The sequence below is a fragment of the Dasypus novemcinctus genome, chromosome 8 (assembly GCF_030445035.2).
Source record: "Dasypus novemcinctus isolate mDasNov1 chromosome 8, mDasNov1.1.hap2, whole genome shotgun sequence".
Lineage (NCBI taxonomy): Eukaryota > Metazoa > Chordata > Mammalia > Cingulata > Dasypodidae > Dasypus > Dasypus novemcinctus.
Genome location: NC_080680.1, coordinates 45940112 through 45954468, shown reverse-complemented (window position 1 = coordinate 45954468; position 14357 = coordinate 45940112). Strand labels below are relative to the sequence as shown.

Here is a 14357-nt window from a genome sequence, read left to right as displayed (position 1 = left end):
TTCTCTCTCCCTGCCCTCAGAACCTCAGTGGCCACTGGCTCCACATCGATGATATAATTTCTTCCATTGCTAGAATCACAATAAGTCTATAGTAGAATACCAGTAAGTCTACTTTAGTCCATAATTCATTCCCCAATCCTGAGGATTCTGGGATGGTGGTACCCAATTCACCTCTAATTGAGAGGGGGCTTAGATCCAATGGGGCAGATGAATGGAACTATCTTGCTTGAAGTTGTAGACTTTCTTGGTTCCTTGGTTTTCAACAAATTCAATAAAATTATAAATTCCATATGAAATCTTTGTTGGCAGCTTTTTATTTGTCCTTCTGTTCTGCAGACTCTAATAATTTCCTAACTAAAGTACTGTTTGCAGCTAGAAGCATTATTTGGTTGAAATTATCAGAATCTTCAAAGTTTTCCTTATCTAATGAACTTTGTTGGTCTTTTATATGACTACAATCATGACAAAGGCAAACTGAGTCAGCAATATATTATCAGATAAAGTGGTATTCCTGTCTTAATTTGAAGATAGTTTGTAGGGGTATTTTTTTTTAAAACAATGCCCAAATACATGGCACCAATATCAACCTTCCTGTCTAAGTTAAAATTGGAGGACATCGTCATGATGTCCTCATCCCTCTCCCACTCCCACCTCATCAATATGCCCTACTGAGTTTCACCTCTAGAACAGCTCTAGCTTTTGTTTCTCTGTCTTCCCTGCAATGATCCCAGCTCAGGCTACCATGGCCTCTTGTCTTGGGGTGGAGGAGAAAGGAGACTGTGCTCTCCAGGTTCCTGCAATGTCCAGGACCCCAAGGCAACTCCAGTGTGGGAGGTGGGGCTGTGAGGATTGTGGTGGAGGGCAGGGTGTGCACACTTTAATGTGCACACAAATCACCTGGGCAGCTTGTTAAAATGCAGATTCTGATTCCGTAGGCCTGGGGTGGGCTAGAGGGTTGTCACTGCTGACAAACTCTCAGGTGATACTCATGCTGCTGGTGCATGGAGCACACTTAGAGTAGCAAGGGGCTGGGAAATAACCAGTTATGCTACCTCCAGCTGGTATAATGATACAGAAAAAACATTAGCCTCTTGGCAGATGGCATGAGAATTCAAGGACAATACTCCGTGTATTTAATGAGAAGTACTCTGATAAGTCACGTGGGGTTGGGGTGGTAGGTGACTCACCAAGGCACATGTTGAAGTAATGATTATGATCTTTAAACTGCCTTCCCAGAGGGAGGGGTCCCATTAATTTTAAGGCCTTTTTGTCTGTGCATCAGAATGACTGGGGGCATCAGAGTTTGAAGGCAGAGCAGAAATTGCTTGACACAGGAAGAGAGAGGATCCAGGGGGAGATAGAGGCTAAATGGCAGAACTGGAGAAAAGTGGGCCCACATTGGAGAAATGTATAATATAGCTATTTTGAACTTGTTTGCTTGACAACACACTCATGTTCCTTCACTATTTCCATGGAATCTTCTGGATTGCTCATTGATGCTTTGGGCATGTGATTTCTTTTTTCCTCTGCAAGGGGAGAGAGCTTAAAGCGGCAGGTGAGGGGACAGCTCACAGCCAGGCTACAGTAGCCTCAAAGGCCCCTACCAGGCTCTCAGTTCAGCAGCTGGCTGGTGGGTGGTAGGCAGGAGGCTAGGGTGGGACACATCCTATCTTCTTTTGTAGAGTAATATCACTCCCCCGCTAGCAAAATCAGTAATTAAAGCAAAGAGCAATAACAGGTTAGCAAAAACACGGGGGAAAACAAATGACAAGAGAGACAGGAGAATAGGGTGCTTGGGGGAAGGTTTACAGACCCTGGAGCGTTTACCTCGAAAGGAGGAGGCTGCGGTGCAAAGGAAGCCATTGTGATGACCAAACTTCTCAGCTGCGTCCAGGTTTGCTCCAATTGATGGCCTCACACAGCCATAACTCAAGAAACTGAACAAGTGTACAGAATTTTAACTGAAGGTCAATGGAAGGGCTTGAAGAAGCGGTATCCTTGATTCTCCTAAAATTATTATATATGCAAAAATTATATGCATATATATGGATAGTGCTCTAGGGAGAGACTACATAACTTTCACTAAATTCTGGAGGAGTCAGTGACATAAAAATAGTTAAGAATCACTGGCTTCAAAGTAAAAATTAGCTAGAAACCTAAGCCTTTGATCTCACAAAATAATCACAAAGGGGAAAGAAAGAAAACTAGGAATCTGGTCAATAAGAAATTGAAATAATCAGTCCAGGGTTATACTGTCACTCATTAAAATGAATGAAATCTAGTCAGAGGATAGTGAAATTTATATTTCTGTTTAGAAAATTAAAAATGGTCTCCCTTGATAGTACGTAATAGGACTTTATGGTCAATTTTTCTCAATCTCCATAATAAACAACAGTAACAACAACAAAAGTATGAATTCAGACTGTAAAAGAACAAATTGAAATTAGGCCAGGGAGTGGATGTAGCTCAAATGGAGGAGGTCCAGGATTTGATTTCCAGTAACGACTAAACAGAAAAAAAAAATCAAATTAGGCCAGTGGTTCTCAACAGGGGGCGATTTTCCCTGGCAGGGAGCATTTGACAATGTCTGGAGATGCTTTTGGTTGTCACAATTTTGGGAGGAGGTAGAGGCATTACTGGCATTTAGAGGTTAGAGGCCAGGGATGCTGCTGTTAAAAATCCTACAATGCAAAGGACTGTACCTCACAAGAAAGAATTATTTGGCCCTAAATGTCAATAGTGCTGAAGTTAAGAATCCCTAAGTTAGATTAAAAGAGGACTTTTCGGCTACGAGGAATATGAATAACTGAAATAGTTATTTTAGGGGTTGTAAAATATCCTTCTATGAGGTTTTTAATGATTAAGAGTTGTCCCTACCTTGCAAAGCACCAGTCATTTCTGCAGAGGTGAAGGTGAAATCTGTGAAAATGAATCTGACACGAGAAAGGAGACTAGATCTCGTTCATCTTCATGTTCTCATAGTTCTAGCCATGCAGTAGACACTAATAAATACTTGCAGAATGAATACGTATTTTTATGGAACTTCCTATTAAAAAATGACCTGTCATTAATTCAACTGCCTCTAGGGTCAAATGCCTTTCCTGATAGGAAGGATAATCACATTTTATCAAATTGAAATTGTAGGGAAATTTAGATGGGAAGGCAATTGCCTGATCTGGAATTTAGCCAGACTGCCACCAGGAGCCTGCTGGAAAGTAGCAGCAATCCCTAATGAGGGAGTTGCCATAGAAGCCTCTCCAGGAAGCATTTTGGCGTGGGCTTAGCCCCCCTTTGGGAGGACAAAGGTCAACTTCCCAGGCTTCAGTACCAAAGAGGCTTCTGGATTATGTGGGGATCCATTTGCCTTGGCTAGTGGTCAGAGCTGGGCTAGGTTAAGGAGAACCTACCACAAATCTCAGGCTGCACACCAGAGGCATACGAAGGAAGAGGCATTGAAATCTCTCTAACAGTCACATATTTACACTGAAATAGTGTAGCAAGTGAGAAGGGAGAAATAGAAAATCATGTTAGCGCGTCAACAAAATAGTCAGACAACATGTGCAACTCACCTTATTTGGGAGGTCGAATGCGTAATCATGAGTCAATGAATACGTTTCTATTTTACTTGTAAAATAGTGCCTTTTAAGAGAGAAGATGTGATTAGAGCTTAATCTGAATTACTAGAATTTAAATTAATGGGCACAATTTATAAATTTATGAACATGGTCCACATAAAACTCTCAACATTAACCTTTAGTATGTTAGAGATACATTATAGATGCCCATTTTATTCTTAATGAATAATTAGAAAGCACTTTACACTGTAATAAGACATTTTCCAGAGATGTGGTTCTGAATTTTTAAATCAGCCAGTAGTCACCTACTAGATATTCAGTGCAAGAAAAATACTCATGGTGTGTTTTCCCAAGCCAGACTGATTAAGAAGCTAATTACAGTTCTAGCTATTGCATCTGTGGTCTCCAAGCTTAAAGATATTAATAATAGACATAGCTGCATTTGACACTGTTTTGCTATTGCCAAAGTACAGGGAGACCTTTATGAGGTTATAATCTTTTTCATTAGTGGTTAAAGGAATGAAAAGTGTTCTCGCATCTAAGTCTGTTCTCCCTGAAAGCAAATGTAGAGTCAAATGTGCAAAATTGGATTTTCTTAAGGAATGTCAAATAAATGCAATATGCTTCCTTTTCTGAACAACTTTGGCATCAAATATGAAACTCACTTTTTAAAATTGCTATAAATTATTTCTCAGATATAGTTAATCTGAATTAAAGGTAAAACTTCTTCCTTCCACCCACACAACGATACACAGCATCACCAAATTAAAGCTCTAAGGTTTTCCTTTGCTTGTTTTCCAAGATTTGCAACTGTATAGAAATCTTCCATATTTGGAGGACAGCACTTAAAATTGAGAGATTGGAGGCTCAGAACAGCCTCATATTGTTCCTTTAGTCCCTGAGTTAGGGACTTGGAAGTAATTTTTTACAGGTTCACAAAATTGAACTGTGGTCTCCCAATAGAAAGATACAAAAGTCAGAAATCTCATCTCAAACAGTTCTGGGTTATCTGCATTCCCTGAGAAGAATCTAGGTACCCAGGGTTAGCAGCCAAGGTCAATCACAACATGCTCAGTAATAAATTCAGAGTATGGAAAGAGGTTTTCAAAAAATGGCAAGCCATTTTCCTGGGATTCTTTAAAGGAACCAAGTTCAGTGAGTCCAAGTGCTACCCTCTACTGGCTCTCCCCAAAGGACCCTTTTCTGTTCTAGCTCTATGAATAAGATGAAAAATTCACACTCAGGCCCACTGAGCAATAAAGCTCACAGGAAAGACAGTTTTTTAATTAGAAATAAAAAAAGAATCATATTAAAACAGAGTCCTTCTTATATTATTAACAACAACAATAATAAAAAAGGCTGCTGTTTACTGAGATTCTCCTATGTGTGAAAGCATGTTCTAGGTGCTATGTGTACATTACCTCTCGTAAACCTCACTATTATCTTATGAGTTATGATTGTCCCACTTTATTTTTATTTATTTATTTATTTTAAAGATTTATTTATTTATTTCTTCTCCCCCCTACCTTGTCTGCTCTCTTTGTCCACTCGCTGTGTGTTCTTCTGCATCTGCTTGCATTATCAGGCGGCACCAGGAAACTGTGTCTCTTTTTTTGTTGCATCATCTTGCTGCGTCAGCTCTCCGTGTGTACGGTGCCACTCCTGGGTGGGCTGTGTTTTTTTCATACCGAGTGGTTCTCTTTGTGGGGTGCACACCTTGCACATGGGGTACCTCTGCATGGCATGGCACTGCTTGTGCGCAGCAGCACTGTGCATGGGCCAGCTCACCACACGGGTCAGGAGGCCCTGGGTACTGAACCCTGGACCCTCCATATCGTAGGCGGATGCTCTATCAGTTGAGTCATGTCTACTTCCCTGATTGTCCCACTTCATATAGGCAGAAACCGAGGTTCAGGAAAGTTAAGTGATTGGTAAGTGACAGAGCCTGATCTCACACTGGGTTGTCCAATAGCAAACATGAGTTTTTGACCACTGTGCTCTACTGTTTCCCAACACTGTGCATTGTAGTTACTAAGCAGGGCATATACGCAGAAGCAAGCAATAAGAGTAAAATCAAGGCACTCCTTTAAAAGATCAAAAAGATCTTGGCGGCATGAGCTGCCCCAGGAGCTACTCTGTGGCTGGAATTGGAAGCTCCTTTTCCCAGAAACGTGGGAGGAGGAGACGGTTGGCTGCTGATTTTGGCTACTGGTTGGTGGACTTGGCTGGCTGAGATATAACCCTGAGAACACCTGGGGTGTGAACCAGCCCAAGTCAGAAAGAGGCCAGTAGCCACCATTCTGACTCCACCCCAGCCTGAGGGGAAGGCGAGCTGACTGAAACTCTCAGTGTCCGCAGGAACGAGTTTCTTTCAAGCAGATCAGCCTGCAGCCCTAGCCTAGGCTTCAGCCCTGCCTCTGGCAGGGAGGTGGCTGAGGAGCCCTGCACCATCCTATACAGGTACTGCAGGTAATTTTGGCCGGCATGAACTAAAAATCAGAAGTCTACCAGGGCAACTGCAGTCATCTTGGACCCACACTGCATAGATTGCTGCCCACACCTGCACTCCATCCCTTCCCCAGGCAGGGGAGAAAGGGATGTGATGCTTCATCAGTCTCTCTGGGCTACTACAGTCTAGGCCTGCATTTGGATTATTCCACACATCTGTGACTCTGTCCCTACCCCTGGCAAAAAAGAAAGTTGGAAAAAGCCTCAGTGGTCCCTGGCACAATGAGAGCAGCTTGAGCCTCCACAGCTTACAGCACCAACTACATGCTTGGCTCCTATTGCACAACCAGCAAGGGAAAAAGGATAGGAAGCCCTAAACTAAAGAGAAAAACTACACCCAGAAAAAATACTCTAGTAAACCAGATGTGAAGACACCAACAAAAAATTATAATCCACACCAAGAAACAGGTAGCTATGGCCCAGTTAAGGGAATAAGATAAGCCTCCAGATGACATAAAGGGGTTGAGACAACTAATCATAGATGTTAACACAAATCTCCTTAATTAATTCAGTGAGATGGCTAAAGAGATTAAGGATATTAAGAGGACATTGGATGAGCACAAAGAAGAATTTGAAAACATACATAGAAAAATAACAGATCTTATGGGAATGAAAGGTGCAATCAATGAAATTAAAAAAACATTGGAATCATATAATAGCAGATTTGAGTAGGCAGAAGAAAGGATTGGTGAGCCTGAAGAAATGGCCCCTGAAAGTGAACATACAAAAGAAGAAGTGAAGAAAAGAATGGAAAAATTTGAACAAGGTCTCAGGGAACTAAATGACAGCAAAAGGCATGCAAACATACATGTCATGGGTATTCCAGAAGGAGAAGAGAAGGGAAAAGGGGCAGAAGGAATATTTGAAGAAATAGTGGTAGAAAATTTCCCAACCCCACTGAAGGACATAGATATCCATGTCCCAGAAGCACAATGTACTCCCATCCAAAAAAATCCAAATAGAACAACTCCAAGACATATACTCATTACAATATCAAATGCCAAAAACAAAGAGAGAATTCTGAGAGCAGCAAGAGAAAAGCAATGCATAACATATAAGGGATATCCAATAAGATTAAGTGCTGATTTCTTACCAGAAACCATGGAGGCAAGAAGTCGTCTGATATATATAAGATATTACAAGAGAAAACCTTTCAGCCAAGAATCTTATATCCAGCAAGACTGTCTTTCAAAAATGTGGGTGAAATTAGAATATTCACAGATGAACAGAAACTGAGAGAATTTCTAAGCAAGAGACCAGATTTTCAGGAAATACTAAAGGCTGTGCTAGAGCCTGAAAAGAAAAGACAGGAGAGAGGGGCCTGGAAGAGAGTCTAGAAATGAAGATTATATCAGTAAAAGTAACTAAAAGTGTCAGAAGAATGGTGAAAATAAAATATGACAGATAAAACTCAAATAGTCAGGAATAAACTTAACCAATGATGTAAAGCACTTGTATTCAGAAAACTGCAACTCAATGTTAAAACAAATTACAAAAGCCCTAAATACCTGGAAGAACATTCCATGCTCATGGACTGGAAGACTAAATATCATTAAGATGTCAATTCTACTCAAATTGATATACAGATTTAATGCAATCCCGATAAAAATTCCACCAGCATTAAAGAAAAAATTGAAAACATGTTCATTAAATTTAATTGGAAGGGTAAGGACTCCTGAATAGCCAGAAACATCATAAAATGGAAAAGTGAACCCTCATCTCCAGACTTTAAATTATAATACCTACCTATAATGGTAAAAACAGCATGGTACTGGCCTAAAGACAGACACAATAGACCAATGGAACCAAATTTATGGTTCAGAAACAGACCCTCACATGTATGGTCAAGTGATTTTTGACTAGCCTGTCAAACTCTCACAGCTCAGGCAGAACAATCCATTCAACAAATGATGCTGAAAGAATTGGATATCCATAGCTGAAAGAAGGAAAGACAACCCTTATCTCACACCTTACCCAAAAATTAACACAAAATTGATCAAAAAACTAAAAATAAAAGCAAGAGCCAAAAACTTCTGGAAGAAATTATTGGAAAATATCTTCAAGACATGGTGGTAGGTGGTGGATTCTTAAAGGAGATGAGAAGGACTGAGTAGACTACTAATGTTTAATGTATGTAGAAGTTTTAATTAGCTTTACTGTAAAAATGTGGAAATGTATAGAATGGATGGTAACACACAGTGAGTAACAGCTAGTTTACAAATGGGGATGTGATTGAAAATGATAGTCTAGTTACGTAAATGCCAATTGATAAAATGCTAGAGATTAATCTAGGAACTGGATAGCACAGTAAACCAAGAGGTGGATGACAGAATTGTGGCTGATGGTACAAATAAAGAAGTGACCTTTATTAGCTAGAGCAAATGTATATCACTACTGCAGGGTGTTGGGGATGTGGAGAAGCATGAGAAAAACACAGCTGGAGTGACCTATGAACTGTGGTTAGTAGTAATAATATAATATTCTTGCATCTATGTGAGAGATGTACTGTGTTGATACTGAGGCAGTATGGAAAATGTGAGCCAAATGTATACTATGGACATGGTAACAATCAGATGATATTATTTCATCTGTAGCAAATGATACACCACATTGTGGTGTGTTGACGGAGGGGTGTTGTTTGGGAATTCTGCACATGTGCATGATTGTTTTGTAAGTTTACAACTTCTGTCATAAAAAATATATTAAAAAATAATAATTGGTTTTGAGGAAAAACACACCAAATGTAGGATGAAGACTATGATTAGTAGTAAGATTTTGTAATAAACGTCTTACAACAATGCAAGGTATTGGTGGAGGGTTGATGTATGGGACCCCTGTATGATGTTATGCATGTTTGCTTTGTAAGTTCAACTTTTACTATACACTTAATTGTTTATGTATGTTCATATATAAATGATGTAACGATAATAATAATAGGATTGGTTGGGGGGAAATACTTTGTTTAGTAGTAATATTTTGACAATTCTCTTTAATAATTAGTTAAAAAGATTTAAAAACAATATAAGTTATTGGTGGAAGGGTGAGTTATGCGAGGCCTGTATGATGTTATATATATTTGTTTTGTAAGTTCACAACTATTATTGTACACTTATTGTTTATGTAAGTTTATGTATGAGTGATATACTTCAATAAATTTTTTTAAAATGTAAAAAAAAATAGGCAATTCTTGAAAAGGTACCATTTCTGATTTCTTTATTAACTGTAACCTTTGGAAACTAATCACATGAAACTACAAAATTAGCAAATGGGTTGAAATCTGTATATAAAACATAAATTACCTGTAATTCAAACTCTAATTTATTAGTGTCCACTCAATCTTAAAAAAAAAAGTGTGGCTCCAAAGGTAGTCTTATACCATTCTTTTAAAAAGGAAACTGTTCCTTTTAATTTTATACCACCCCCACACCCCAATCTCAAAACACATCATTTAATTGTCTTGGTCATGGACATTTCCAAGATAAGGTTTTTTTTTTAAAGATTTATTTTTATTTATTTCTCTCCCCTTCCCTCCCATTCCCCGTTGTTTGCTCTCTTGTGTCCATTCACTGTGTGTTCTTCTATGCAAACTTGCATTCTCAGCAGCACCGGGAATCTATATCTCCTTTTTGTTGTGCCATCTTATTGTGTCAGCTGTCCATGTGTGCGGTGCCACTCCCAGGTGGGCTAAGCTTTTTTCGTGCAGGATAGCTTTCCTTGAGGGGTGCACTCCTTGCATGTGGGGCTCCCCTATGCGGGGGACTCCCCTGCCGGCATGGCATTCCTTGCGCGTGATAGCACTGCGCATGGACCAGCTCCACATGGATTAGGAGGCTTTGGGTTTCCTATATGGTAGGCATATAGGTTTCCTATATGGTAGGCAGATGCTCTATCAGTTGAGCCACATCCGCTTCCCCAAGATGAGATTTCATATTTCACTCCCATAGCCTCTGGTTGCCAGAAAATCCATGCTTTCCTTTGTTGAAGGAGTTCAGTCCTACTATTGCTGGTATATCCCTTCCAATATTCTTCAACCTCATCTTTGTTTCAGGGGGTATGTTCTCTGGCTCACTAGCTTCATCTTCTTTAAAAACTGCTGCTACTGAAAGGGTTTTGGGAGCAAGAGTTGGAACAGTTTCTTTAGGCTTACTTGATCCAAGTTTGATGGATATGGCTGGTGCTTGCTTTGTCGTCTATCTATGGCAAATCCAAACTTGGAGATCTTTGTAAGTTTTGTTGGGAGGGCTCCAGCTTCTTCTTCAGTTGATCGCTTCTCAGTGCTGCGACTGGAACTTTCCCCTCCATTACTGGAAAAAACAGTTTTTGTTTTCACAGGCTTTTCTGCTGCTTCTTCAGCTCCTCGGATGGTTCCAGCTCGCTGCGGCCTCTCCTCTCCTGCCTTTGGGGCTGCCATTTTCCCGCCTCAGTCTCATTTTCTTTTTGTTCCTATAAATAATGCTGCTTTAAGTAACCTTTACACACACCATTATGCAAAGATGATTTTATTTCTATCAAATTCCCCAGAGAGAGACTGCTGAATCGAGGGATACTTGTTCACTTTAAAAAAACAAATTAAGACCAATATGCAGGGAAGGCAACAGAAGACCTGATTAGGGGAGAACAGTGATTAGTAGTAGATTTTTCCAGTTATTTTACGCTGGCAAATGATGTTTATGTGTAGCCCTGTGTGTTTCCACCTATCACTGTAAGTAGGGATGATTCAAAGAACGGGTTGGCTTTGAGGTGCTATCTTGGGTGATGACAGAAGAAAATGATGGATTCCTGCAGAAACAGAAAGATTTCATGAACAGTGTGTCCCTTCTGTCTTTATTTTAAAAGGCTGTTGTATTTGGAGGTGATCTGGGAGCAATAAGAGAACATATTAAAATCCTGGACCAGATAAAAAATGAGAAAGCTGCAACCCTGTGTCCTCCATTAGAATCTAAGGTTCAGGGCTGTACTGAGAGGTAATTGACACAGTCTCTCAGTCTCCCTTCTCTGGGAGGGGCCACAGACCCCAGCTAAGTCAGGGTGGTAGGTCCTACCCAGACAGGGGCATCTTACAGCCTCCTGAGAAGATGCAGATTTGTGAGAATAATAATAGCCACCAGGTATTGGCAGTGTGTTTTATACCCAAAGCCTCCAAAGGTGCAAACCTCTTTCTGGTTTTCCGATCCTCAGCGAAGATGATTTTTTTTTCAAATTTCAAATGTATCTTTACATATCTGATAGAATAAATGAAACAACTCAACATACACCCACACCCACACTTCTCTTTGCGTGTAAGAAACTTGGTAATGAGGAAGAAACTATTTGAGTATGAAGCTATTGTCTCATGTGACTCAGGCAGAGTGATTTTTCCTTTAACATGGAAAGCTTTAATGAAAATCAGGTCAGGAAAGAGGATTGGTGTTATTAGTTCAAAAGGAGAAGGGTTAAAGCTATATTAAGAGAGCACACTTCTTATGTTGACTAAGCAGGGTAATCTTTGGAAGAAATTCTTTTTCTCACAAAATTTGCTTGCCTTTAAGGACCTTCAGAAGGCAACTGGAGCACGGTCAGTCTGGCACCCTCCTGGTATGGGCCTCCTGGGGACAGAGGGCACCCTGAGGAGGGGGTCTGCCAGTCCCACTGGCATCCAGCTGAAACCCAAGGTTGCAGAACATTCCAGACTCCACAGGAGACTGGGCCCACAGCTCTGTGTCATGACAGGAGAAGAGGTGAGTGAAGGAAAGAGGAACCAGAAGGAAGACAGGGAAGGGCGGGTCCCAAATAGTGGACAAGAAGACAGGAGGATGAATTAGGAAGGGAGGGAGCATTCATGGAGATGCTTCCTAAAAGCCCCCTAACAGGGAGGACTCATTCTCCTTCTGAGGTATAAAGAAGAATCTCAGCTTATTAAAAAAAAAAAAAAGCCCAATTCCTGTTTCTGGCCTTGATGTTCTACTGCTTTGGGACACCTTTGTGAATTTTTTAGAAAAAGAATGATCTTCCCAAGGAAGACGGGGAAGTTAGTGTAAGGGGAGGCAGTCACGCTGTTCTCAGGGGCTCTCGTCCATCCCACATTGGGCACTGGGTGGGGAAGAGCCACCACCCACTGAGGATTCTCCAGCCTCAGGGAGAGCAAGGTGATTCCCCTGACCTCCCGGTAAGGATCTCTGGAGATACCAGGTTCTGGCCAGAAAGGTCAAGAACGCCCATGGAATTAAGCCTAATACCTTTACTGGCAGTGTAAGGCTTTTATGAAGTCATGGATATATACGAACAGTCAGGGGTTTGAACCTTCACATTTACTTACGCTGTTTCCTGCACAGAGTGTGAGTAATTACACCATGTGCATAGTAGGAATTATGGCACACTTCAGCCACATCTCCTGCTTCTTCCCTTCAAATTTTATTCTCCACAGTTAGGAATTTCTTATAATTCCTCAAACACAGCATGCTCTTTCTGGTTTCTATACATATATATGCTTCCCTCTGTATGGAGTGTCTCTTTTCCTTTGTGCAGAATAATCCATACATTTTAAAATAGTTTTTCGCCCAGTTAATAGTGCACTGTACATGTCTAGGTAGTGTTTACGGAATGAATGAATGCCTTCTCATCCTACACTGAGCTAATCACTGTCTTCTCTGTGCTACTTTAGTGCCTTCTATCTGCCCAACCTTTCACTTATCACATTATATTGCCCCAAACAGAGTCTTGATAGCAGGTGCCATTGTTGTTTATCCTGCCAGCATAAGCAGATGAAAGTGAAATGTAGCAGATGTTGATAAAGTTCTTGCTGAATTGATTTGAACCTTTGCTTACTCCACTGCACGAAGGCATCATTGCAATGTCTATCTGCCCTCAAAAGTATGCATATTTATTTTGTGGCGGTTCTGGGCAGAAATCAGCATGCTGCCAGCATCCAGACCAAGATGTACACCTGGCTGGTTATTTGTCAATTTTTAAATTTAGTCTTAATTTATTTTTATGTTTAGAGCAGTTTACAGAAAATAAAACAGAAAGTACCTAAAGACTGGAGTTCCCCTATTACTCCCCCCATGGAGTTTTCCCTACCATTAACATTTTATGTCAGTGTGGTACATTTGTTACAGTTGATGAACCAATATTATTGTAACTATATTATTAACTAAAGTCCATAGTTTACAAGTTTACATTAGGTTTCACTCTTTGTGTTACAGTTCTCTGGGTTTTTAAATTCTTTTATTGTGCTCAAATACATACAACATAAAAGTCCCATTTGGACCACCTTGAAATAACAGTTCAGTAGTATTAATTACATTCACAAGGTCGTGCTATTGTAGAATTTGAGAGAAGTTCAATTATTTGGCGTGTAGAAAGACCAGGGCTCAGGAATGATTTTGAGAAGGAAAAATGGTTTATTGACGGCTGGCTGGACTCGGGAGCTTTCTGTTTCAAACTCAAGCCCCAAACAAGATTTTTGAGTCCCTTTTATACAGAGAGGAAAGGCCAAATGGTCTTTTTGTTTCAGTGCTCAATAGGCTTGAGTTAGCATATATCTTCACATCCTAGGTAAGCTTTTAGCATGGACTTCATATATTCTAGATAAGCTTTCAGCATATTTGGTTTGCATTTTCTCTGAATATTTAAAGTTTATAGACTTTGCATCGTTAAACTGTTTCCTGGGACTGGAGTAGTTGCCACGGTCACCAAGGGCAGGACTGCAGCCTCTCACCATCCCACACCCAGAAGTCAGGACAGACAGCTTAGGGTAAGGTTATCTCTGAAGAGACAAAGAGCCTCCCACCCATAGCTCATATCATTTCCCCCCTTATGCCAAAGTTTAACTTGCTAAATTTTGGCATAATTTTTGTTGGCGCTATGAGGTGGGTGGCTGTTTGTTTTTTGATTGATTATTTTACTTATCAATTTCCAGTGTAGCATCCAAGAGCCTGTTCCCATAAGTTTATAAGTTTTCACTCTGGACAGTAGAATCCTGGGGCAGGGGCCCCCCTGCAGTTATCCCAGGGCCACCAGCACCCACGAAGATTTTCAGTCAGGCTCCAGATCCATCTATTAATTTTGTTTTACCCTTAAAGAGTTTACACCTTTAATCTTAAAGGGGTGCTGAAGGGAGATGATTTCTTTCCTGTAACTGCTTCCTGCTGGCCATGGGCTGTAGTTATTTTCTAACAAGGTGTAAAACTCTATTTTATTTTAACTGGAGGAAGATGGGTCTGGCCTTCTGCACGAAGTTGGATGAAGTTTTCATATGGTTAATAAGATGTTCACTCTGAAAGAAACAAACGTAAT

At 40.4% G+C, this 14357-nt stretch overlaps 1 pseudogene; it reads right to left on the bottom strand.

Moving 5' to 3' along the window:
* Positions 1–9531: 9531 nt before the first annotated feature.
* Positions 9532–10494, bottom strand: LOC101440408 (PEST proteolytic signal-containing nuclear protein-like; annotated as a pseudogene).
* Positions 10495–14357: the final 3863 nt, after the last annotated feature.